This window comes from Ochotona princeps, chromosome 11, assembly GCF_030435755.1.
Source record: "Ochotona princeps isolate mOchPri1 chromosome 11, mOchPri1.hap1, whole genome shotgun sequence".
NCBI lineage: Eukaryota > Metazoa > Chordata > Mammalia > Lagomorpha > Ochotonidae > Ochotona > Ochotona princeps.
Genome location: NC_080842.1, coordinates 44660176 through 44685362, shown reverse-complemented (window position 1 = coordinate 44685362; position 25187 = coordinate 44660176).

Genomic DNA, 25187 nt, shown 5'->3' with positions numbered 1-25187 from the left:
CTCCATCCTTTTTGCTTGGTATGTATTGCATGTGGTTAACTTTCTCTAAATGCTGATGAGAAAAATCATGCAAATGTCATGGCGCATTATAGCACATTGGAAATATATTTCTATATTAAGACCCAGAGAAAACCAAGCAAATCATGCGGAAATATATTTGTAAAATGTTTTATATTCTTATTTTGAAAATTTGGTCCTTAGACTTCAGAATGTTTATTTCATAAACAGAAAGAAATGGCAGATTTGTAGCCATGTTTTTTTTCTTTTAATTTACTGGTGCATTTTTACAAAAGTGTCTCATTCATCTCTGAAGTATATTTCTATTAAGGAAGACAAAGCATGATGTTCTGTTTGAGAGCTCAAATAAAGGCTACTTTTCCATTTTAATTAGCAGAGAACCTTGTTTCTACTACAGAAATTGAATAATGAGATGATCAAGAGTCAAGCAACTCTTGGCAACTTGTCCTGAGGACTTGGCCGTGAAATCACAGGATAAAGGAACTTCACAATTTTACAGGGCTTGTTAATCTGTACTCAGAGTTGACAGTTTTGGGTAGCCAGGTGAGAAGGGAAAGTTAAATTTAGATTGTGACTTCAAATTAAGGCATTATATTTTGCTTTTGTTGTTCGTTAACCAACTCCAAACCACTAACAATAACCACACGTGACCTTTTCTGAAGTATACTATTATAAGAGATGTGAATGAAAGAATTAACATGATTTTGCCTCTCATCTTAAGGAGTTTGTGGATGAGATGAGCAAGTGGAACAGCCAAATAAAACGCATTGTGAGTGTAGATTAAAAGAGAAGGCTACAGAAAAATGTGAGAATAGTTACAAAAGGTTGAATCACTCTGCCCCTTAGGGGCTATGGATTCAGGCTAAAATTCTAGAGAAGTGAAATTCAAGTTGAGTCCCAAAGACAGAGGGAGTTCTTCAGGGGTAGCAGGAGAGCAATCTGCGTAAAAACCTGGACAGGAGCAAGGCAGTGGAAAGCTCTAAGACCTCCAAACTGTGCAAAGAGCTGGAACTTCAAAGGGAGGAAGTGTTGGGTGTGGAAGTGGAAGAACGTGCCCATCAGGGGGCTTAAAACACCAGAGTATGGTAATCAATGTAGTTATTTCTGTAGTACCAGATGAAAAATATTAATAATGGAATCAAGCTGGGTTATAACATTATTACAATCATCCCCTTGGTTCTCTCTCCCAATGACCTCATCATCAGGACTAGACCAGAAAAAGCCAGGTGCCAGGAACTACATTTGGGCTCCCATACATGGCAGGAGCCCAAACACTTGGGCCAGATCCTGATTTCTTAATAGGTCCATTAGCAGAAAGCTAAGTTAGACATTGGGCAGCTGGGACTTTCAGTGATACTTCAGTAAGGGATGCTAGCTTAATAAATCTTGGTTTAACCCACTTTGCCACAAAGCCAGCCCCGAGAGATTAGCTTTTTGATGGGGTTTCTTTGTCTTCAAAAATGATGGAGGCACCCAGACAAAAATTAACAATATTTTCTAAATATAAAACATTTCTAGCCAATAATATTTTGTTTGTATTGTTATTTACACTATCTAGAAACCTACAATTGTGTCCATAATAACCTAATAGTCTCTAATTTTCAATTTATTTATTTTTTAAAGAGTTATTTATTATTTTTATTGGAGAGGCAGATGTGTAGAGAGGAGGAGAGACAGAAAGGAAGATCTTTCATCCGAGGATTCACTCCCCAAGCAGCCGCAACGGCTGGTGCTATGCTGATCCGAACCCAGGAACCAGGAACTTCTTTCCGGGTCTCCCATGTGGTGCAGGGTCCCAATGCCTTGGGCTGTCGTCGACTGCTTTCCCAGGCCACAAGCAGGGAGCTGGATGGGAATTGGAGCAGCTGGGATTAGATCCGGCACCCATATGGGATCCCGGCACATTCAAGGCGAGAACTTTAAGCGCTACGCTGTCGTACCAGGCCGCTAATTTCCAATTTAAATGAATTGACTTTTTTTAATGATATAGTTCCTCAGGCTCAGGGATTTGCCCTTCCACCCTCCCTGCCTGCTTCCCTCCACTGTATTGTAGCAATAGTTAAGTCCCTCAAAAATAGCCACAAGTCCATCATGCTGCTATTTAAATGTATCCTGATATTGTGGGTAGAGAGAATGGTATAAAGTCCAGCATTCCGTTGTCAAGATACATCTAATCGTTTCAATGAATTGACTCTGGGTTCACTTCCTAGCCACAGTATTAGAACTTTATATTCATGATTTACCATTCATTTTCTCTGTACTTGCCTTGCTGCTGACAATCACGGACACTTGAAAATTAATTCTGCAAGAGGTTGAGAAAGCCATTTTGGATTTTCAAAAAATACTTTTAGACTTTTAGCTTAGATCTCAATAGTCGTTTGGATGAATATATCCAGACTCATTTTGCACTTCCTGAATAACAAGTGAGTCCATGAAAGCCATGGGTAAAGGTCAATAAGAGGACTTGAAAAATCCAGCACTGATGTCCTACAGCTCTGCCGTGAACCAGCGCCAATGTCACTAGGTAAGCCAGGAGAGCTACATTAGCAACAGCGGCACATCGTGGAGTTCTTAGCAACTTAGCACTTTAACGGAGAAACTTACATGTCTCCTTCAAATTTTAGTGGCTTATCTATATGAATAACAGTCACCAGGAAAAATGGGGGAATTTTCTGTATAATCAACTTTTCACAGATAATCTATTGCTGTCCCGCCACAATGTCATCAGTCACTTTAGAATGATAGTGAGCACTGCTTTTGCCTTTCTTGAGGAACTTCATTAGTGAGTAATAATTTCCATATAGAAAATAATGAAAAAAGATGCCATAACTGCATCAAAGCTGTTACATTGTCAGTGTTCTTTTTTAGCAACTAAATCTCTGACAGGATGAATAAATCTCTAACAGCTAAGACATTGAAATATGCCACGGAGAAAATAGCATCATTTCCCAAATTACCTACTTTATCTATTATCTGGAAAGATTAACTCAGTTGCTGCAGTAAAGCTTGTACTTTTCATCAGAAGTTTGTTTCTTGAGGTGTTGGTGTATGAGGGAACTGTTTGGACCTTCACTATCCAGAATGTTATGGTTATTAAGTAAAATAGTATGTGAAAATGCTTTACACAGAGAATGCTCTAGAATTATGATGTTTTCAGTAGATTATGGTTAAAGTTTACATTTTTACCTGAGTAATGTTACTCAGAAATATTTATTTTAGGGTTGTTATTGATGTGAATGTGACTGAGAAGCTGGCTAGTGTGGGGAGAGGGTACAGATTGGGTGATTAAAGACTGTTTGCAAAAGACCGTACAGCTTGAGAGTATATTAGTGGGAGAGGATGGCATAGAACCAACAATACGGAGGTGTTCAATGCAGGTGATTATAAAAGTAGCCCTTAGCATGATACTCTTGTAATATTTAAGTAGAATTTAGTAATTGAACAGGACCCGAGAATCTGATTAGAACCATGTCCTTACCATTTGTATGTTCACACATGTATGTTATTTTATCTGAAGTCGGTGAACACTGAAATGGGAGAGAGGAAAATGATGAATGTTCCCAAGTTGCACTTGTAAGTGGATCTGAAGGATAGTGATATTGCAGTCAAAATAAGGACGATGATACAGCCTCACAGGTGGAGTCAATAAGGTAAGCTGGAGATGGGAAAAATAAGGCCAAGATTCAGAAATTTTGAGCTTAAGAGGATAGAAGCTTATGCAAGAGGGGATGTTTACTGGTAGTCTCACCCAGGATCTTGAAACTCCTGTGAATAATACATCTGAAGATGTAATTGTGGATGTTGTTTGCATACATACAGAAAGTGAATGGTGGGATTTGAAATTGTCTAGAGTTAATTTCTGATCTTTTGAAAACTCTGTTTTCTTCTCTCTGAAGAATGAAACTAGACATTTCGTTACCGCATTTCTAGGTCCTCATTATTTGGCAAACACAGTAGAGCCCTGGTCTCCAGAAATAAGGCTGTCACTGTACAAGGGCCCTGTGAGTTGAAATGCAGCTGTCAGAAGCAACCCAGGGAAAGGCATGGAAATTCAATGCAAGAAGAAAACCCAACATTAGAGGTGTAGCACAAGAATAGATAAATACCTATTGATTTTGAGTCAACAGAGTCAGGAAATTAGGCAAGATATAAAAATGAGATAAATGAAGGAAAATATAAGAACCTAAGGACTCAGAAGGAATAAAGATTCTGTATTATTTTAAAGAATAGCACAAGGCTTCCAATCTGATTTCTTCTTTATAAAAACAATTATGCTAGACCTAATTTTTTACAAGGAACTACATAGTGTTTCATAAAATGTATACACATTAAGTAATCCTCAGTCAGTATAACTATATTTACCCTTTCAAGCATTTAATATTTATGTATAATTAAAAATGTCCAAAATAATGTATTATGATTTTTAAATATATAAATAGGCGGTATGTTAACATTATCCATAGTCTTGACACTGTGTAATACAACCACAGTATTTTTCACTCCCTTCCAGCTATGAATTAGTGCCCATCAGCCATCCTTTTTTAGTGGTTTCTTTGCCACTTTCTTTAACATCCTCTGGTTTGCCACTTTCTTTAACAGCCTCTGGTAATCAGAGTTATAATTTTAACTTCTTAGAGATCAGCTGTTTTTTAGCATCTGCATATTAGCAAGGTAATATGTGTTATTAGGTTTTTTTATGACTAGTTTTACTTAACATAATGACCCCAAGTTCCATCTAGGTTGTTGCAAATAACCACATTTCGTCTTCCAATGTCTGGAAAATATTCCATTGTGTATATGTGTGTTTTTCTTATTCATTCCTTGATAATTGAACCCCAGGGTTGTTTCCATTTCTTGGCTACTGTGACAGTTCTGCAGTGGACATAGGGGTGCAGATGTCTCTTCAACACCTGGATTTCATTTTCCGAACATACTGGACCAGAGCTGACAGCAGGAAATATTTACTCAAACTGACAGACCATCTTCCATATTTAACGTGTTTCTCTTCAGTGTTTCTTTAAAAAAAGGTTCTTAAAAGCAAGTTATAGGTCTTAAGAGTCACTGCTGAGTGTGCCTACTCATGGCTTAAATGAATCCTTCTCCTATACGTACAATACAGTCACTGAACATAATCAATGCTGTCTTTTCTTTCAATCCCTGAAAAAGATGGAAAAGATGAATAAGCCATAAATGTGCATATTTTGAATAAGGTAACATTTTGACAAAAATGTGAGTTTCTCGGAGTTTTGCTTAATCAAAATATATTAAATAAGCATATTATAGTTAATTAAAACATGCTGGAAAAGATATTTTGTTAGAAGAGACATTGAATGAAATCTGTAACTGAAAACTTTTTTTTCGGTCATGGAAAATCAAATAGGATTCAGTATGCACTCAAATTATTTTCACATATTGACAAAAGTCAAATTTGGACGATAGTATCTTCCTTGATACTGGTAAAATGATTTATTAAACAATGGAATCTAAAACATGTCATGACATAAAATCCTTATTCAGAGACTCACTTGCCTAATGTGAAAGTATGTGAGTTTCAGCTCATTCAACAAATATTTATTGAGCTCACAACATATACCAGGGATGTTTTAACCTATATTTCTCTGGAGAAGGTGAGTGAGTTTCACTGAGGCAAAATAATTCAAATTATAACTTCAAATCAGCTGTACCATAGAAAGATATAGCATGTAGTAAGGATTTCTGTGCCTATAAAATAAAAAAGAAGTGGCTTTGGTTACAGAAATATGTATTATGTGCAAAAAAAATGATGCAGAAAGTTTCAGTTGCTCCACACAACAATGTATCTCTAAGTACTAAGTAAAAGTACCTTCAGGCAAAGATTAGTTTCAGCTTTGGCATGTCATTTTATAGGTCTACTACTTAACATATGGAGGTATGGTTGACATGCCCTAAAAGTTCTCATAAATATCTGGGACTGTGAAAATTCTGGGGGAAAGCAGCCAAGCAGAAAGGCAAACTTCTGAGGCTAAAGGCACAGACATCTCCAAATTAAGCTCAATCTTTCTTCATGTGATTTTACCAGACCAAGAATGGTAGAATTTTCAACTTGCACTTAATGCTTAGTCTACTCTTCAGATGTCCGTGGGAAATATTTCTAAAAATTTCTGAAATTCATGCATAGAATTCCCATCATATGTGTTTTCTGTGAACTGGCTCAAGATCTTTGATGTATATAAATTTCAAAACTTTTCAGTGAAACGAAGCATATCTTTTAATTCTGTTTCCACAAACATTTTGGAGTATCTTCATGCATCCTTATTAGAAATTCAACAAAATATGATAACCTCCACATGCACTTTTTTAAAAAATGTATTTATTTGAAAGGGAGAGCAAAAGAAAGAGAGAGGCACACATCTTTCTTTCCATAGTTAACTCCCCCAGTGTCTGCAACAGCCAGGTCTGAACCAACGCCAGGAGCCAGGGATGCCATGCTCTTTTCTAAGCTGGGTGACTTGGGTCCAAGTACTTGGGTCAGCTTCTGTGTTCCCAAGCATACTAGCAGGGCTGGGTCAGAATTAAAGCAACAGGGATCCCAGCCCACCCTACACTACAGGATGCTGGAGTCTCTTGCGGTAGCTTAAACCACTCCACCACAATATTGGCCATTTATGTCTAATTTTGCATCGTATTTGCATTTGGAGATTCTGTTTTTTAGTACTAGTGTTTTGCTGGTCTGTTTGTATTCAACAGAAAGTTCTTGGTTTTTTAGAGGTGACAGACAGGACTTGGTTCAATTATCAGATTGACCATCTAACATGTGATCTTGGTTCAGTTTTTTAAACTTTTGGATGTTTACTTTCCCCGTTTGCTAAAAAAGAAAAGAAAAGAAACCAAAAGGAAAGAAAAGCAGGTGACTACTCCCAAACCTGAGGATGAAAACGAAAACGTACACAGAAAATGCACAGTGCCTGTCGTAAGCCACGGAAAAGTGGAGAAAGCCGACAGAGCTTGTATGGTCTGAACCATCTTTTTAGCTGAGTATAAAATTTGCAATTCTCCTTTTGTTTCAAATCACCCTATCTGAACAGCATCATGCGTTGTTCCCTGCCATCTACTCTCTGCATCCAGATAGATGATGACCTCTTTAGGGCATTAAATATTCCAAGCAATGCTAGGAGAATTGTATATTCTTTTCTTGCTACCTTCTATTTCTTGCATAGACCATTCTGAATACTTTCTGAATTCATGCAGAGAATAAGAACTTTGAATTCAGAAAGAGTTACGCCCTGGCTTTCATTCAGTTTAAAACTAGTTCCTAAAATATCAAAGGAAAGATAGTCTTTTCCCAGTTGGTCAACAAATCAATGTTTTCATTTCCAATCAATCAACTTGATTGTGACTTTCGTTGCACAATATCGTTCAATCAAAGCATGTACATATACATCCTTCTTCATCAAGGAAGCAAATGATGGAATTTCTGCCCACATTTTTGACTTGTGATTTCTCTTCTTTCTTCATGTTCTGTTATGGTCACTGAATTGTGTATTTTTTGCACAGTCATAGGTATTTGCCTGAAAATCCTAGGAGACATGTATTAGCCTACCCTCAGCATGAGCCTAATTTTCATTTTTTAAGCATTTAGCTATTCCTTTGAAAGGCAGTGAGAGGGAAAAATGGGATGAAAATAAAAGGAAAAGGGAGGAGAGGAGAAGACGGGAAAGGTGAGGAGAGGAGAAGAGGGGGAGGAAAGGAGAGAAGGAAAGAGAAGAGAAGAGAACTGCTCCATACAATGGTTTACCCCCAAATGGCTGCCTCAGTGCGGGCTGGGCCAGGCTGAAGCCAAGAGCCAGAGGTTCTCCCTGACTCTTACGGCTGAATGGAAGGAGCTCAAGCACTTGAGCCATCAGTCACTGTTTCCCAGGAGCATGGTCAGGGAGCTGAGTCTGGAGCAGAGTATCTGTGACTCCAGCTGGTATTACAGTATTGGATGCATGCATTTCAGATAATGTTTCATGGGCTGTATCACACTGCCTGCCCTTCCCCCTACAACTTTCATGTTTGAAACCAGGATGAACTACATAATTTTCAAGGTTCAATCTAAGCTAAAAAGAAAAATCAGATCCACTTGTTCACCATTCTTGAGAGACAAGAATATCAAAACAGGACCTTAGACCAACATAATGACCTTCTAAGAGTAGGAGTCCTTGTGTGGCCTGTGTGATTGCACAGGTCACTTGTCCACGAAGCTGGCCCCTCTTGGAAGGAGATTTCTTGACCTTTGGTTGACACCTCACCTTTCTTGTGATGCTAGTCCATCTCCTAAAGCCGCTCTATTCCTGGGTGACTTTATTCCTCCCAAATATCAGTGTACTCAGCATTGTTTCTCCACTATGTACTACAAAGGAATCACAACTAGCTTAGTGATTTCAAGCATTCTGAAAATGGCTTTAAATGTATCTCAAGCTTTCACGATTCTCAGGCTTAAAGTACAAATTTCTAACTAGAAACATACATGTGTATGATTAGCTAATTAGAAAATGAAATCTTATTCCTCATTTCAGTGTTCTTTGACTATTTGAATAATAATTCCCTTTAGCTTCACAAGTAAAAATAACAACCAACCTTGGGCCCGGCGGCGTGGCTTAGCGGCTAAAGTCCTCGCCTTGAATGCGCCCTGGGATCCCATATAGGCGCCGGTTCTAATCCCAGCTGCTCCAATTCCCATCCAGCTCCCTGCTTGTGGCCTGGGAAAGCAGTGGAGGACAGCCCAATGCTTTGGGACCCTGCACCCATGTAAGAGACTTGGAAGAGGTTTCAGGTTCCCAGCTTTGGATCTGCGCAGCACCGGCTGTTGCAGCTCACTTGGTGAGTGAATCATCGGATGGAAGATCTTCTGTGTCTCTCCTCCTCTCTGTATATCCGACTTTGTAATAAAAAATAAATAAATATATCTTTAAAAGTAACAAACAACCTCTGTGCTTAAAAAGGAAATTAGAATGCTAATCTTAATATTTTTCTGGTGTTTTTTTGTTATTTTAGTTTAGTATGTTGTTTGAGTGCTTTAAATACCTCAAATCTTTAAAAATACTTATTATAAATTTTTTTTAATTATTTATTATTTAACTTCAGTAATTACATTGTATTATGTGACACAATTACATAGATACTTGGGTCTCCCCACCCCTCCCCAAACCCTCCCACCATGGTGGATTCCTCGACCTAGTTGCATAACCACAGCTCAAGTTCACTTATTATAAATTAATTATACCTTGGCAAAAGTGAATTGGAAATCATAAAAATGTTATTTTTTGAAATATACATTTAACTTGATTATCTTTAATTCAGAAGTGCTGTATCTGACTTTCATTTTTGATTCTTGAGTTCAAGGAAATTAAAACTGTTAGAAAATCAACTGTTAACTTTTCATGTAATGCCACACACACACACATTATTTATTTAGCACATAGTCAACTGGAAATTACATTAAACCTTTTAAAAAAAAAATGAAAAAGAGACATGCAGATAGTGAGAAAGAGAGAGAGATAGGATTTCCTGTCCATTGGCTCACTTCCCAAATGCCCACATCAGCTGGGCTGGGCCAGACTGATGCCAGGAACTGACTCAGTCTCAGGTTTTCCGTGTGAATGTCCAAGACTCAGTATTCTTAACCAGTATCTGCTGCCTCCAGGGGAAACATTATGAAGAAATTTACAGTATGAAGTGATGCCAGGAACTTGAACCTTGGCACATTGCATAACCAAAAATATATCAAATACAATTATTGTGTTAATAACATAAAATTTTTACAAACATAAAATTTTTACAAACATAACACATTTCTCTGATTATCTAAAATAGAAAAATCTTTTCCCGTCATTTTTGTTTTTATTTCAATTTTATAATAATGCTAACAAGCACAAGGCACTGTTCTGTCACTGTACTAAAATTTTCTGCTTCACCTGTTATTTATGGCATTTTAATCTTGCTGGCTTATGACATCTTTGCCAAAGGCTACCTCAGGAAATTTTCTGCATTTAACCAGTACAGTTCATCCACACAATTGGTCATTTGTTTTGCTAAATTAAGGAGGAACAGTCTTAAATCATTTAAAATACTTTGGAAAATCACCTGTAACTTTTTTTTTTTTTTTTAGTTTTTAGTATGTTACAGCAAAATTAATGGTCAAAATTGATAAATTCTATTCCTACTTACTTACTGTAATGTCTACAGGAGCCAAAAGGGAAAGGTTAGTTTTATTTTCTTTCCCTTAGAATTATTTTTCTGTTCTGCTAGTGAGCTATTTGGAAGTTCATCCTTAGCCTGAGACATTCATCTCAATTATTTGAATTGGCTCCCTGCAGATAGCCCTTAATATAGAATATCATTCACTTACAAAGTAGTTGCCACAGACATCTGCCACTGCTCACCCTGGCAGCAAAGATGTATAAACCATTTCAAATTATGTCTGTAGACACACAAAGAATCTTGCCATACCATAATATTTAGCACTTCATTTTGTCTTCATTCACTCTCTACCTATTTGGTCTTTTAAGTGAGCAGAATTATCACTGTTAAATCTTGGAACACATCGTAGTACATTACTTTGACTGATAACTCAGATACGAAGGTAAAAGGTATACATTCCACATTTCTTTTCTCCTGTAGGGATTTGCACTTAGTTACCATGTATTCATTTAACATTCTTATTGCTGTTATAATATCTGGTAATTTAATAACAACATGCAATGTCTTGGAAGCTCAGTATCTAATTTTTGCAAAATAAAAGGCATGATAATGTTTATGTTTTCATGTTGGTTGGGAGGCAAATCTGAGCATTTTTAAAAATGATTTCCTGCACATTAGATGTGGAATTCACCTATAGACAAACAGAAGTCCTTCCCACCCCCATGTTATATGCACCATCAAGCCTCCAGGTGTCAGCATCATTTAACCTCTTAAATTTGAATGATTTCATTAGTTCTCATCATTGATTGGCGAGGAAACAGGTTTTCATTGGGTGAACCATTCATCAAGACAATGTGGCCACATCCTTTTCTGTGAAACCCTCTCTATGTCACCTACACAATTGACTTTCAAATTCCTACCCTGTGTTCTATTTAGGAGCATTTTGGTGCTCCAGGAAAAGCAAGATTTTATAATATTCCTGCTCCATCAGTTAGTAAGACCAACACGTAGATATATGGCTACTTTTGTATTAGGTTATAGAAAGCATTTTTGTTAAATCATAATTGAAAATCCTTTTCATATAATGAATTTGGTTATGAGATGCATTGGTAAAACAATTCAGACTACATGAACTCCAGTTGTTTCATCTGTATTGTAAGCAAAGTATGTATAGAATTCCTGTGGCCCATTTGTGTCCGTGATGGTTAGCAACTGTTGTAATGCATCTTTCCATGTGTTCTAAGTATTTACTCTCCTTTCTCCTGTCTGAAGACAGTGTCTACAAGTTGTTTACTTCTGTATGCTTATCACTCAGAGCAGAAGTCTTTTAGATGGTAGTTAATAAATACTTACTAAAATAAATAGGACTAAAATATTAGGATGTAATATCTTACATCTGTTATCTAAGAAGGATGTCTAATATTCAGTTGCCAAAAGCTTTGCTGAAAATGATGAAGCTGAGTTCATTGTAAAATATGAGAGTTCAATGCAAATTAGCTGAAAACGCTTTTTTTTATTTTTGCTTTTAAACTAGCAGTATGGTTTCACATTTCAAATTATAACTTCAGGGCCCGGCGCCGTGGCCTAGCAGCCAAAGTCCTCGCCTTGAAAGCCCCGGGATCCCATATGGGCGCCGGTTCTGATCCCGGCAGCTCCACTTCCCATCCAGCTCCCTGCTTGTGGCCTGGGAAAGCAGTTGAGGACGGCCCAATGCTTTGGGACCCTGCACCCGCGTGGGAGACCCGGAAGAGGTTCCAGGTTCCCGGCTTTGGACCGGCGCGTACCGGCCTGTTGCGGCTCACTTGGGGAGTGAAACATCGGATAGAAGATCTTCCTCTTTGTCTCTCCTCCTCTCTGTATATCCGGCTTTCCAATAATAATAAAAAATCTAAAAAAAAAAATTATAACTTCAGTGAGTGTAACTAAAGAGGTTCATAATTCACAGGTCTTAAAGTACAATTCATTTAACAATTCTCTCTAGAGTTATAAATGGCCAGACTTCTTGAAACAATACAAGTAAGTTTATAATCTTTAATGTGATAAATTGCTTGGCATAGTTTTTATTACAGTTTTAAGAAGTTAAAACATTGTTAAAAGTGCTGTTGAATTGCCATTTACTGTTTCTCTGAAATGTAACAGAATATATTAAGAATGAAAAAAAAGTTCACTTGCTATAATTTGACTTAATTAAGGGTATGCAATCCCAATAAACACTGTGTAAGAGGCCAGCACGATGACTCAACTGGATAATCTTCCATCTACAAGTGCAGCGTATCTTACAGCTGCAATTTCTATCCTTGCTGCTCCGCTTCTCATCCAGCTCCTTGCTTGCAGCCTGGGAAAGCAGTGTAGAATGGCCCAAGTCCTTGGGATCCTGCACCCACATGGGAGACCAGAAGAAGTTCTGGGCTCCTGGCTTCTGATTGGCTCAGCTCCAGCTATTGCAGCCATTTGGGGAGCAAACCAGTGAATGGGAAGATCTTTCTCTCTGTCTTTGTTTTTCTCTGTACGTATCTGCATTTCCAATGAAAACAAGTCTTAAAAAAACTTCCTAAAATCTTAGGAAAAAAATATAAGCATTAAATAGTAATCTCAAAATCATGAAAATGTGCATACAGATACAACTAATGCTTACATGCAATCATATATAGATATATAGTCCCATTATCTCAGAAATAACCATCAACGACTATGCCAACAAAGTGACTAGCCAGACAGAGCTATGCCAACAGATGATTTGTATTTAAAGCAAACATCTGCTGTTACATTATCAACAGCAACTTTCAATGCAGGCAGGTAGGTGTCATATACATTAAGAAATATGAAGAAGAGGGTTAATCAAAATAAATATGAAAACTATATGGACATGAAAAGAATAAGCAGTTGATAAAATATAAGCCTACATTTTTATAGTAACACTTGCAAGTTGCATATGCATCTGAAAATGTATTCTACCAGATTTTGAAATTTATTTATAAAGCTACTGTATTTAAGATAGTGTAATATTGATATAGGAAGAGACACCCAAAGGAACAAAAATATATTTAGAATCATACCTATTTATTTCTTTCACACAGAAATTTTTATGTTATAGATATAATATTAAAAATACAGGGAGAAAAGATTGATTTAAATGTGCTGGGAATTGATTATTAAAATGGAATAAAATGGGCTATGTTTTTATTTATAGTATCCAAAATAAGTTTCAGACATACATCAAATTAAAAATGAGGTATTCAAATTCAGAAGAAAACAGTGGCAAATCTATGCAGCTTCAACACAGTGGAGTTTATTTAAACAAGATGCAAACATTAGGACATAGAATAAAAGTGCTAAAGTTGCTGACATCACAATAAAACTACTAGCTTCTACCAAAAAATCACAAATTTAAAGCAGAAAAATCAAATTGGCATATTTTCAGAAGGTATTTTAAAAACACAAAAGATGGCCTCTGTAACATATAAAACTACTCAGACAAAAAGTAACAGATTAAACAAAACAGTGAAAAATAACGCTAACAAATATTGGAAAAGAAATTCAGTCTATTCAGATTATTAATCAAACTTCTGCCAATAAAACAGTAAAGCTTCATTAATCCCTACCACGGAGGTGCACAATAAGAACTTGGTGCAATGCTTGTGAGAAAGTAAGGAAACAAAACACTCCAACGCTGGAGAATGAAATGTTTATTGGTACAAACCGTATAATCACAAGAGTTAGGGGTGAATTGTGCTCCTGGAAATGAATCAGTAAATATTGAATAAAATGACTTCTTCACTCTCTAAGGGCTGCGAGGACTCAGTCGTTTGCTACTTAGGCTGGTTCTTGAACCTTGGAGGCACCTTGCATGTAAACTCTTCCTTCTGTCGTTCATGCCTGCTTTCTCACAATTCCTTTGCTTATGTGCTGTTTCCCTGAACTACCTATCCAGTTCCAATTCTCTGGTATCCGTTTTTACATCAACTTTGTATCTTTTAAGCCATATAATCTTGGTGAAAATATGTAAGTTTTCTGTGTCTTCAGTGACTTCATCTGTCAAATGAGATATAAATACCCACACCCACTAAGATAAATATATGTATTTTGCAAAATAAAGAGCAACTGAAGAATGTTAAAGCTAAGTCAGTAGTTAGTAACCCAGCAGTGGAAATAAAGTGAAATCCTGAAAATAATCTGAAACAAAACAGGTAAAGGAAGCAAGCAGGGAGAGAAGTACATATTGAAAAGAAATAGTCATATTACATTTAAAACTAACACTCAGTATTTATACTAAGTATAAGCTTTTGTAAACTTTTTAATGAAAATCGGAATGTCAAGATAAGACCTATAAGAAATCTAAGATAGATACAAAGATGCATAAAAGTTAAATGTGAGAATGTTTAGCACTCAGACATTAAGATAGCTGAGGTATATTTTGAACTAAATTAAAATGAAGATCCCACACACTAAAATTATGGAATGTAGCTCAGATAGTACAGAGAGAAATTTAAATTTATATATGCCTGCATTTAACAAGAAGAAATATTTCACAAATGTTGAGTTTGGTTTCATCTTAATGAACATGTATATACATATATTCATTTAGAGGAACTGTGTAATGTTACAGAGAAATGAAGATACAGTTCAGTGTGCATCTCAACTTCCATATAAGAGGAAAATTCCCAATGAAACTGTGAAATATGTCTTGACAATAGGATGCTGGAATTTCTACATTGTCTATGCCTACAGTATCATGATACACTTGAATAGAATGATGAACTTGTGATTGAGGCTAAAGGACCACACTATTGTAATAATATAAGGGAAAACAGTTTGGGAATAGGGAATTGAAACAGTGGAATGGGAAATTCCTGAGCCTATGGAACTGTATCATGAATAATAGAAGTTTTAAAAACAGAGCCTGGAAGTGAAAATTAAACCAAATTAAGTATAAAAAAGGACAAGAGTAAAAGTAAAACATAATAATTACAATAGAAAAAAATCAATGAAGTATTAAAAATACTATCTAGAACAACTCCTTCTAAAATTCAAATGAAAATGTAAGACGTAGTTACCAATATCAAGAATAAAAGAAGGAGTCAATGTTGTGGCTCGACAGGCTAATACTCTGCCTGCAAGAGTGCGATCATTCCATATGGGCGCTGGTTCTTGTCCCAGCAGCTCCACTTCCCATCCAGGCCCCCACTTATGGACTGGAAAGCAGTGCAGGGTGGTGCAAGGTTTTAGGACCCTGCAAACATGGGAGACACGGAAGCAGCTCCTGGCTCCTGGCTTCAGATGGGCTCAGCCCTGGCTGTTGTGGCCAGTTAGGGAGTTAACAAGTGGAAGAAAGATCTTTCTCTCTCTGTTTCCTTCTCTGCAAATCTGCCATGCCAATCAATAAAAATAATAAATCTTTTTTAAAAACAGAAGTAAAGTTAGTACTTGATCTCATAAACATTGTATGAAACAAAAAGTAGATGCCAAAGATAAAACTATATAGTATATATATACTCCAGGGCTGGGCGAGGCAGAAGCCAGGAATCAGGAACTTCATCCAGGTTTCACATGTGGGTGGAAGGGCCTAAGCACGAGGGGCAGCACCTGCTGCTTTTCCTAGTTGCAGTAGTAGACAGTTGGATTGGAATGTGAGGAACTTGAACATGAGTCAGCACCACTAAGGGATGCTGGTGTGGCAGATGGCAGCTTACCCTGTTGTCCACAGTGCTGCCTCCAGGCTTCATAGTTTTCATACGTTTCAGAGTTAGGACATTTCAGAGTTCTCTCTCGCCTGGTGAAGCAGCAGGTGAAGCAGAGGATAGTAGCATGAGTTATAGTTTTCTGTATCACTGTGTGAAACCTCTTGCCTTTCTATCTTTTTAGTCTTGTTTGGCATTTAATTTTCTTCTCTGCTTGCAGTCTATGTCACCACACTAGGCTAGATTACATTGACTGGAGTAAGTATATTGTTTAAATACAAACCAGCATGCTGCTGAACAGCAATCAGTTAGTTGAAACCTAATTCTTGTGGTAAAGCTAATGGCATCAATAATGAATTACACAATTGATAAACAAAATAAATATACATATTTAATCATAATTGATTAAATGAAATGCAAAAATTCTGTTACATTCCTGGCATTTGGAAAAAGAAATTAGGATATCATTCTTATACCAGCCACTGAATTAATGATTTTTCTGGTGTTTGTTATAGATTTTTTTTCCATAGAATGTCCGTTAAGGGATAAATCAAACAGTGTGCAGTTTATTTCTGTCAGCCTGAATATTTTTTTTCGCATTTATTCAACGTTGTGATTAAAAGAGGCTGTTTTGGTTGGCAAGTCACATGAAATCTGCCTCCTCAACTAGAGAAGGTCCTGAGGACGCTGTAGCTAAATTTCAGCTAACAACACAATCATCTATCATTGCAAAGTAGCTACAACAAATCAACAGACCTAGTGTGTCAGAAGATAAGGTGAAATATATCCCTGTGAGCTCAAGTCGTGCACAAGCCTTGAAACTTCAGTTAATGGCATGCCTGTAATCCAGACACAGAGTGCTGCTCATCATACAGGCACAATGTATAATTAATCACTGGCAAAGCAGACTTTAGTAAGCCGTTCAGATATCTCCCCAAATTAATATAAACCAAACATCTGACCTGCCCTGTTATCTTAAAAAATAGGTCGGCATTTTAATGACACCTGTGGTTTTCATCGTGTAAAATAAGTTATGTTTTAATGCTTTTTTTGTTTGAATTTTTTTCAATTCCTTTGATGGCCGTGCATTGCAGGTGACACCGTGAAATGAGGAGAGATAGACACAGTTCCTGGCAGCAGAGCACTTATGGTTGAGGGTCAGAAGCGTACTCTGAGGTGAACATGGTGCTGGATCGGAAGTGGAGCCGGCAGGACTTGAACTGGTGCTCACATTATATAGGATGCTAGCATAGTAGGTAGGAACTTAACCCATTGAACCACATTGCCAGTTCCTGGGTACCCACTCTGACAGAAACATTCATCTCTCTTTTATGACGTGTAATTCTATTTAGTTGCATGATTGTTAGATGTGTGTCTACTCCTGCAGTAGGGTATAAACATTGCGATAATAGGGATCCTATGGGCTCTAAGTATGTATGAAACAAGGGAGAGGAGTGCTCTTGTACCTTACTTGTCATATATTTCCAGGTCTCAGCAATAGTGCTTATCACATAGTAGGTACCAAGCAAATACTTGCTGATTGAGGATATTAGTGAAGAAATTTGTGTTAAACCCAGAAAGTTAGCTGCCCTAAGTTATTACTATCTCTGATGGATAGTTGGACAAACCTGTTGGGCTTTGACTGATAGTCAAACTGCCAAGTAGCATAAAATTAAATTTTAAGGTCCATCTGTACCACCTTCAGTTAGAACACACCTTGATTTAAAGCTTTGATTCATTTTTCTCTGGCCCTAGAAAACTGACGAAACCATTTCCTGAATGCCTATGCCCTTGCTGTGGTGTCCCTCACTGTCTCTGCAGTTCTAGGGAAACATCAGGCATATTTCACATGCAGGAAATAACCATCACCTTCAAGTGAATGCTTTGATGTGATGACAAAATGGAAGAACCAATACATAAACTCTAAACACCCACTTTATGTTTCCATTCAGTTCCTAGATCAGCATGAACTTTTGGAAACCACTGAATCCTTAGTAATGGTATGTATCAGCAGAGATTTAAGGACATTGCTTGTATTCTAGTTGACAAGAACAATGCCAGAAAACTGACAAAGCAGAACAATTTTAAAAATAATCCATAGAATCAAAATTCTATATGCAAATTATTTTATTTTTAGCATGCAAGTTAACATGACGAGCATTTTATTGATTATTGCCCCAGAAGTAAAAACAATGAATTTTCTTTTTTTGTTACAGTTTAGGCTTATTTTATTGACACTGTTTAATTAAATCATGCATATATTGGATATTTAACTATGACTTGAAAAAGAATAAAATGCAATACACAGAGCATAACTTTAGGCTAATTTAATCAGAAATTATCATTTAGCTGGAGTTTCTTCCCCTTCTTCTAAAGTTTTGTTTCATTTTGCCATATATATATATATATATATATATATATATATATATGTGTGTGTATTTATCACTGTTGATATTTTATACTAAGTTTTTTCTTGTTATTTTCCTATGGATATAAAAGTTAGCCTAATGGCCTGCAGATTCTCATCCCAGCATTGCCATTAAAACCTTTCAGTGTTCTTGAGTTTATTTAACATCTGTGTCAAAAGCTATCTTTTTGTGTTTTGCATTATTTTTTGTTGTAAGGTTACAACTGACGTTAAAAAAAGGTTTAAGAGGTAATTTTTACAAGAAAGATTTGTGGGTTTCTTGCTTCTTTTTTGTGTGGGGGGGTTCAATTCAAGATGATAACCTATGTTTACTCATTCATGTTCCATATTTCTCAAATGTCCATTAAAAAGGAACATACTGTAAGGTACAATTTCATGGCAATGAAAATGAGTGATGTCATTAATAAATGGGAAAAACTTCAACAAATTTCTGAAACAGTCTGGAAGATGGAAAGTGCTTGATGAAGCTGGCGGTGATAACCCCCACCCAGAACATCGGCAGAGTCTCTAAGAATACAGGAAGCCAGCATGCCTGCAAGACACTAGTGTCAGGAGTGAGACAAATCTAGAACTCACGTCCCCCCCTTGCTGTCCTAATCCCACTCCTTATAGCGTAATTCTCTCAGTATCTCCTTGTCTTCCTAGCTCATTTTGCTCAAGTCCACACTCCAAGGCCACTCTGTCAAAGCAGTGCTTCTGCACCGCTGCTTCTAAATTAGAGCAGCATCTTCCTTCCGCCTGAAATTCATCGTTCTCTACCTCGTATGTCCAGCTTTTATTTTCTTGATAATACCCAGAATAAAACTTTTTAAAATTTCTCCCAGTGTATCTCTTGCAAAAGAAAGTAATCTTCAAAAGAACATGAATTGTTTGTTTTGTTGACTACCGTAATCCCTAACACCTTGAACAAAATCTGTATCACTGAAAATGATTTTGGAGTGTCAATGTAAATTGGGGGATTCATAAGAGAATTAGTAGATGTGAACATGAATTTCTGTATGCTACCTTCACCCCATCTTTTTGGTACTCCATTAAAATACATGGTCAGATATGGACTGCAACTTTGGGAATTTGGGGAAGGGGAGTATTCAAAGTAAACAATAGGCCAAAATAAACTGAAACAATTAGTGAAAGTAATGATGCTTTGAGCTTGTGAAAGTTTTCCAGTATTGAGATTGGGTTTACTGTCTGCATCCATGTATCCACACCTCCAGTAAGTTTATTCATTGCTTTACCTTAAAAATGACAACCCATCAAAAATGACCATATTGAAAAAGCATGTGAGGTGACAAAGATGAAGCAGGACCATCTTATCCTAGGAGAGGTAAAGACAATGAAAAGTACACACAGTTAAAAATCTAATTCATGTTCTTAAAATGGTTTCACGTGACATCGCATGTGCCACACCAGAACAAGAAGAAATAAAGAAGGAAAAATAACAACTGAGAGCCCTTAGTAGCTAAAATACACTTGCTGAAATTTAAAAAGTAAGGCGAGAAACAAGGGGGAAAAAATTAAGATAACTTCTCATAACGTGATCAAGAAAGAAAGTGAAAGGGCCACAGAGAATCATTCCAGGAGTTCCAACATTCAATCCTAAAATTGCAGAAAGAGGAAAAGCAGGAGAGGAGACACTATGGAAAATAATATTGTCCAATAGTTCAGAAAAGCACAATCTTTAGATTAAAATGGTCTACTAAGTAAAACAAAAAATGACAAATGTAACCCAAAGAGGAATGTTGCTGAAACACTGTAGCACATACAATATTGAACTAGACAGGACAGATGTGGCACAGTGACTGCGTGGGGCACCCACCTTTGATTGCAGAGTGCAACATGTTGTCTCTGCTCCCAACGCAGATTCACATCACAGAACTGCAGTTCTGGCATCCCAGATCACAGAAGGAGGAAATGGCACCAGGGATTTCATTTTGGGCACAATTGCATCAAAGTGTGGGAAAGAAAAGATAACCTCAGAAGAAAGCAAAAAAAGCCAAATCAAACCAAAACAGACAAAAAACAAAGACCCAAAGACTCTCCCTTCTTTTTTTTTTTTTAAAGATTCATTTTATTTTTATTACAAAGTCAGATATACTGAGAGGAGGAGAGATAGAGAGGAAGTGGAGCTGCCAGGATTAGAACCAGTGGTCATATGGGTTCAAGGCAAGGACCTTAGCCACTAGGCCACGCTGCCAAGCCCTGACTCTCCCTTGTTAATATCTCTCGAGGCCTTTACTTTTCTCCATCTCCACGGTGATGCCATTGCGGCAAGCCTGCATCATTCCTTGCGTGAGTTAGTCAGTGGTCTCTCAGTTTCTAATTTCCATTAGCTACTTCTCTTAGTCCACTTCCTGCACTGTTATCAGAAATGACCTTTATAAGAAGTTTATCTGTATAGAGTACCTGCTTGATCAAAATCCCTTGGTGTTGTCTTTTGCTTTTACATCAATGTACAAATTGTGATACGTGTGTACTGCTTAAAATCCCAACTGTCCTATTCTATTAAAATGCTGGTCCTTCTAAAAGTGAGTAGATTATTCTTCTGGAATATCCTCTCCTTCTTCTGACTTGTGTAATTCCTACTCACTCTGAGAAACTTTTGTCAAATTCCTACTCTACAATGCTTTCCCTTTCCTTGGAATAAGTGTCTTCCTACATGCCTGTGTAATCTGGGCTTTGCTTCATCTAACCGTTGGTCACATTAAGTGACAGGCACAGTTTGAAAAATAATAGTGTTCAGCAACCACCAATTCAATGATAGGTAAACAGAGAGATGAAGACAATTTGAACAGGCTTAATAAGCAGGTGTGGTCTCTGTTACAAACAAAAATGAAAGAGAATTTCCAAAACCCAAATGACTGGTGTCTAGCAAATCCTAGCAGACTCCTAGATGAATTGGATTGGAATGATTTGCAAATTCTGAGGAAGCATAAAAGCCTGGGCTAACGAAGGATCAGTAAGGAGGAGGAATTTGAAAGTTTTATGAGGCATACCAAAGTTCATATGATTGCCCATGTCACACATCAGCTGGGTTTCTGAAATAATACTGAATGAGCCGACAAGGCCACTTAAAAGACCACAAATAGAACAGATAGGTAGAGATGCAGATATTTTTTCCTAAAGATTTATTTATTTTTTTTGAAAGGCAGACTTGCAGAGAGAAAGAGAAGGAGGAGAAGAAAACAGACAGAAAAAGAAAGAGACTCCTTCCATCCACTGGTTCACTCCCCAGATGGCTGTAATGATGGGGCTAAGTCAGACTGAAGTAGGAACCGGAGGAAGCTTCTTTCAGGTTCTCTATGTGGGTGATAGAAGCCAAACACTCAGGCCATCGTCTGCTGCTTTTTCAGGCACATTAGCAAGGAGCTGGATTGGAAGTAGAGTGGGTAGAACCAACGCAGCACCCATATTGAAGCCAGTTCTGCAGGTTGTGGCTTGACCCGCTAAGCCACAGTGCCAGCCCCAGAGATACATATTTCTTAAGCAAAATTATAAAAGTCTTGGTTTCATCTGAGGGGATAGAATGTTATAAAGCTATATTTGTGCATCAATCTGTTCACCCGTATAGTCGTCCATGTTCTGTTGGCAAACATAAAAAGGGCACCCGTCTGACCAGTCTGAGTTCTTCCCCTGCTTGGTCAGAGTGGTGTTTGAGCCATCACCATGTCATAAAAGCCAGACTAATGAACATTACATACTAATGATTTCTGCTGGAGCTATCAAGATTAAAATGTTGTGAATCACAAGTTCTAGGTGCTGCTGCACACCATCAGGCGTATGATGCTGGGTCATCTAAGAATGGAAAGGTGTGAATTGCAGTGAGGCCGAATTTGTGTAATATCAGCTGATACCTGAAATCAGCCGAACCCAAACTGAGAAACAAGCTCCTTTGGCTCTCTCAACTGTAAGAAGGAGTGAATTCCCATACGTTGTTAATTAGTTTCAGTCCTTGTACTTAAAGAATACCTGACTACGTCACCATGGAGAGCTTAAGTAAGTGACTGCCAAACATAAGAGATGACGCTGTAGCTGTGATAACTCAACGGCTAACCTCCCTCCTTTCTATCTCATTTATTTCAACCATTCTAACCCTTCTTTATTCTCTTATAAACCTGGTTTTTCTACCAAAGATAGATAAACTTTTGTAAATGATCAGGACTATGAACCTTCTTATAACTCTGACTCTTCCATGCAAGTCTAGATGTGCATTGGTGGAAAGACCAGCCTTTGAGACAGGGATGGCTCTAAAATAGTCCCAAGAGTAAATAAGCACATCATCATTAATATTCTTCAGACCTCAGTTAAGCAGGCATGCAGCGAAGACCACCAGACAGTGGCCTGTGTAGCCTCTAGGGTTCACATAATTTTATTCCTTTCACTCTTAACTCACCACCAACTTACACATTTACATTATTTATTTACAGTTATCTGTCATCTCAGAAAAATCTGAGGATTTTAAAGTTATCAATTGATATTAAAAACTAATACTTGGAAAAATGTCCTTGAGTCTCTATAATTAAGGTCTGTCGTTTGTATCCCAATCACCTGGAATAGTTTCCAAATCACAGGCTACAAAATCTCATTTTGGAACTGTGCTATCAGTCTCTGAGGATACGGCTTTAATAAACCATTCAACTGGCCTGAGGTCGTACCTTGAAAAACAAGATTGTTACCATCTCATAATATTAAGTAAGTACGCATTGGCTTACTTTTAATGGTCCACTGCAATTTTCTCTACTTTTAGTGTCAACATGTATAGTGTCGCTGTTCTTAAAATACACATTGACTATGTCTGTGGTGAGAACTTAAATTCCACATTTCCAATAAGCTTCCAGATTATATGAATAATGCAGGTCCATGGATCACATTGAATAGGAAGGCTTCAATGCATTGGCAGAAGCAATGAAAATACTTAGAATCAAAATGATTAATAAGTAGAAATGAGCTATGAAAAAGCAAAGATAGGACAACAGATATAAAACTATCACATAGAAACTCAGGTTTCTATAGTGACTCAGGACACTATAGAGTGTATTTCTCTATAGAAGACTATATTTCTAGTTTTTAGGTAGCTGAATCAAATAAGGGGACATGACACACATGATTTTCAGCATGTATAAAAATACAATGAACTCCAGGGAGAACTACAAATGTTTTCTGCACACTACGCTTACAATGAACATATTGTATGATTGAATTTTGGAACACAAGAAAATTTTGTCTGGTGCTTATGGTATCTATCAGATCACTTTTAGGAACAGAATAAGGAAATGTAATTGAGAAGAACTAATTAGGTGGGAATCCAAAATTTCTAATAAAAATATGCAATTGTCTTGTGTTTTTGCTTAATATAAATTTTAAATTTCTAACAGGCACATAAATGGTAATACTTTTCAAGTGGGCTAACTACTGTTAAATCTAGAAAATCTCCCAAAGATATCATTCATTCTATTTTTCTATCTTGACAGATCCACCTCCCACCCTGCATGTCTGGAGGCCAGAGTAGCTTGTCCCAGCCTGGCATCCCACACCTTCCTCTCATATTCTTTTTTGTTTTTTAAATAATAAGAACCTGTGCTGGTACACCGTAGTGGTTACCAAAGATTTGGCATTAACCAGACCAAGAGTGCCCACCGGCTATTGACTGCTTACAGCTGGGGAAAAGTAGTTTCCACTAAGCGCTAAAGTTGCTTGCCTTATTTTTATTTTGACAAAGCGAAAGAATCTCAGGAGAGTTGCTATTCTATGAGCAAAATTAACTTTTAGTATTAATAGGATTAAATATCTTAATAAAAGAAGCATAATATAGAACTTTTGGATATATTAACCTTGAAAAAAATGCATATTTATATCCAGAGTCAATTACGATAAGCTCATGTGGTGAGAATTCTCATCCCTTTGCAACTACAAATAAAATACGTCTGATCTCTTTACAATGTGCAACTCTTCCAATAAGTAAATCTGTGTTACAAAGAAATAACACTTAACACCATTTGAACATTTATTTTCTATGTAACTATCCAAAATCTTCATGAATACTTGCATTTCGGACACTATGTATGATGTGGTAAAACTATAAACATCTGTCTTCAAAGAGGCATGTCATATTTGCATGCAATGTAGAACATGCAATTTAATATTAAGGTATTAGAATACAATAGAGGAGGGATGGAGTAACACTCTATGATGCCATTGCTGGGAGGGTGTCTGACACACAGCTCAGAAGGCAGCAGGTAGATGAGCAAATGATTGTGCTGAGGCAAGTTTCACACAAAACAGTGATATCAGTGTAAGAACTTTCAGGTTGTAGAGAGAATAGGAAGTTTGCAGTTGTTTTAGTTGCTCAAACCTGGAACCATTTGTAACAACAACTAACATAGTTGGACTTCACTGGAAACAGGACTTAGGTTCAATGCTGTGTTAGCTCAGCAAATGCTTGCACACCCAAACAACTCTAATATATGGGTTTTATTTTGTTCTACCTTTAGAAGGCTCTGCTACTCACCATCTTTATGCTACCCATTTTTTGTTGCTATTTTACTAGCCACTATTGCTGGTCTTTGCTTCCAACATATGACTCCTCTGCTTGCTTTTGGTGTTTTCCCAAGCTACTATGTCCTTTCTCTGTGTCATGCTTTCTTACTCAAGGTCTCTTTCCAATATAGAACTTCCATCATGGAGATGGTTCAAAGCCCAAAGTCCACTGCCTAGTTTATGTAATTGCTTTCTTTGCCTTGAAAAATTGTGGCTAGTCTATTTGAGCAAAGTGGGATCAAACATAAAATAGTATTTATAGATGGACTTCACCCCCAGATGCCTATTTCATGTATATTGTTCTGATCACAGGAGTTTACCAAATGGTATTGTGAAAACAATCAAAATGAATCAAACAATAGAGTATC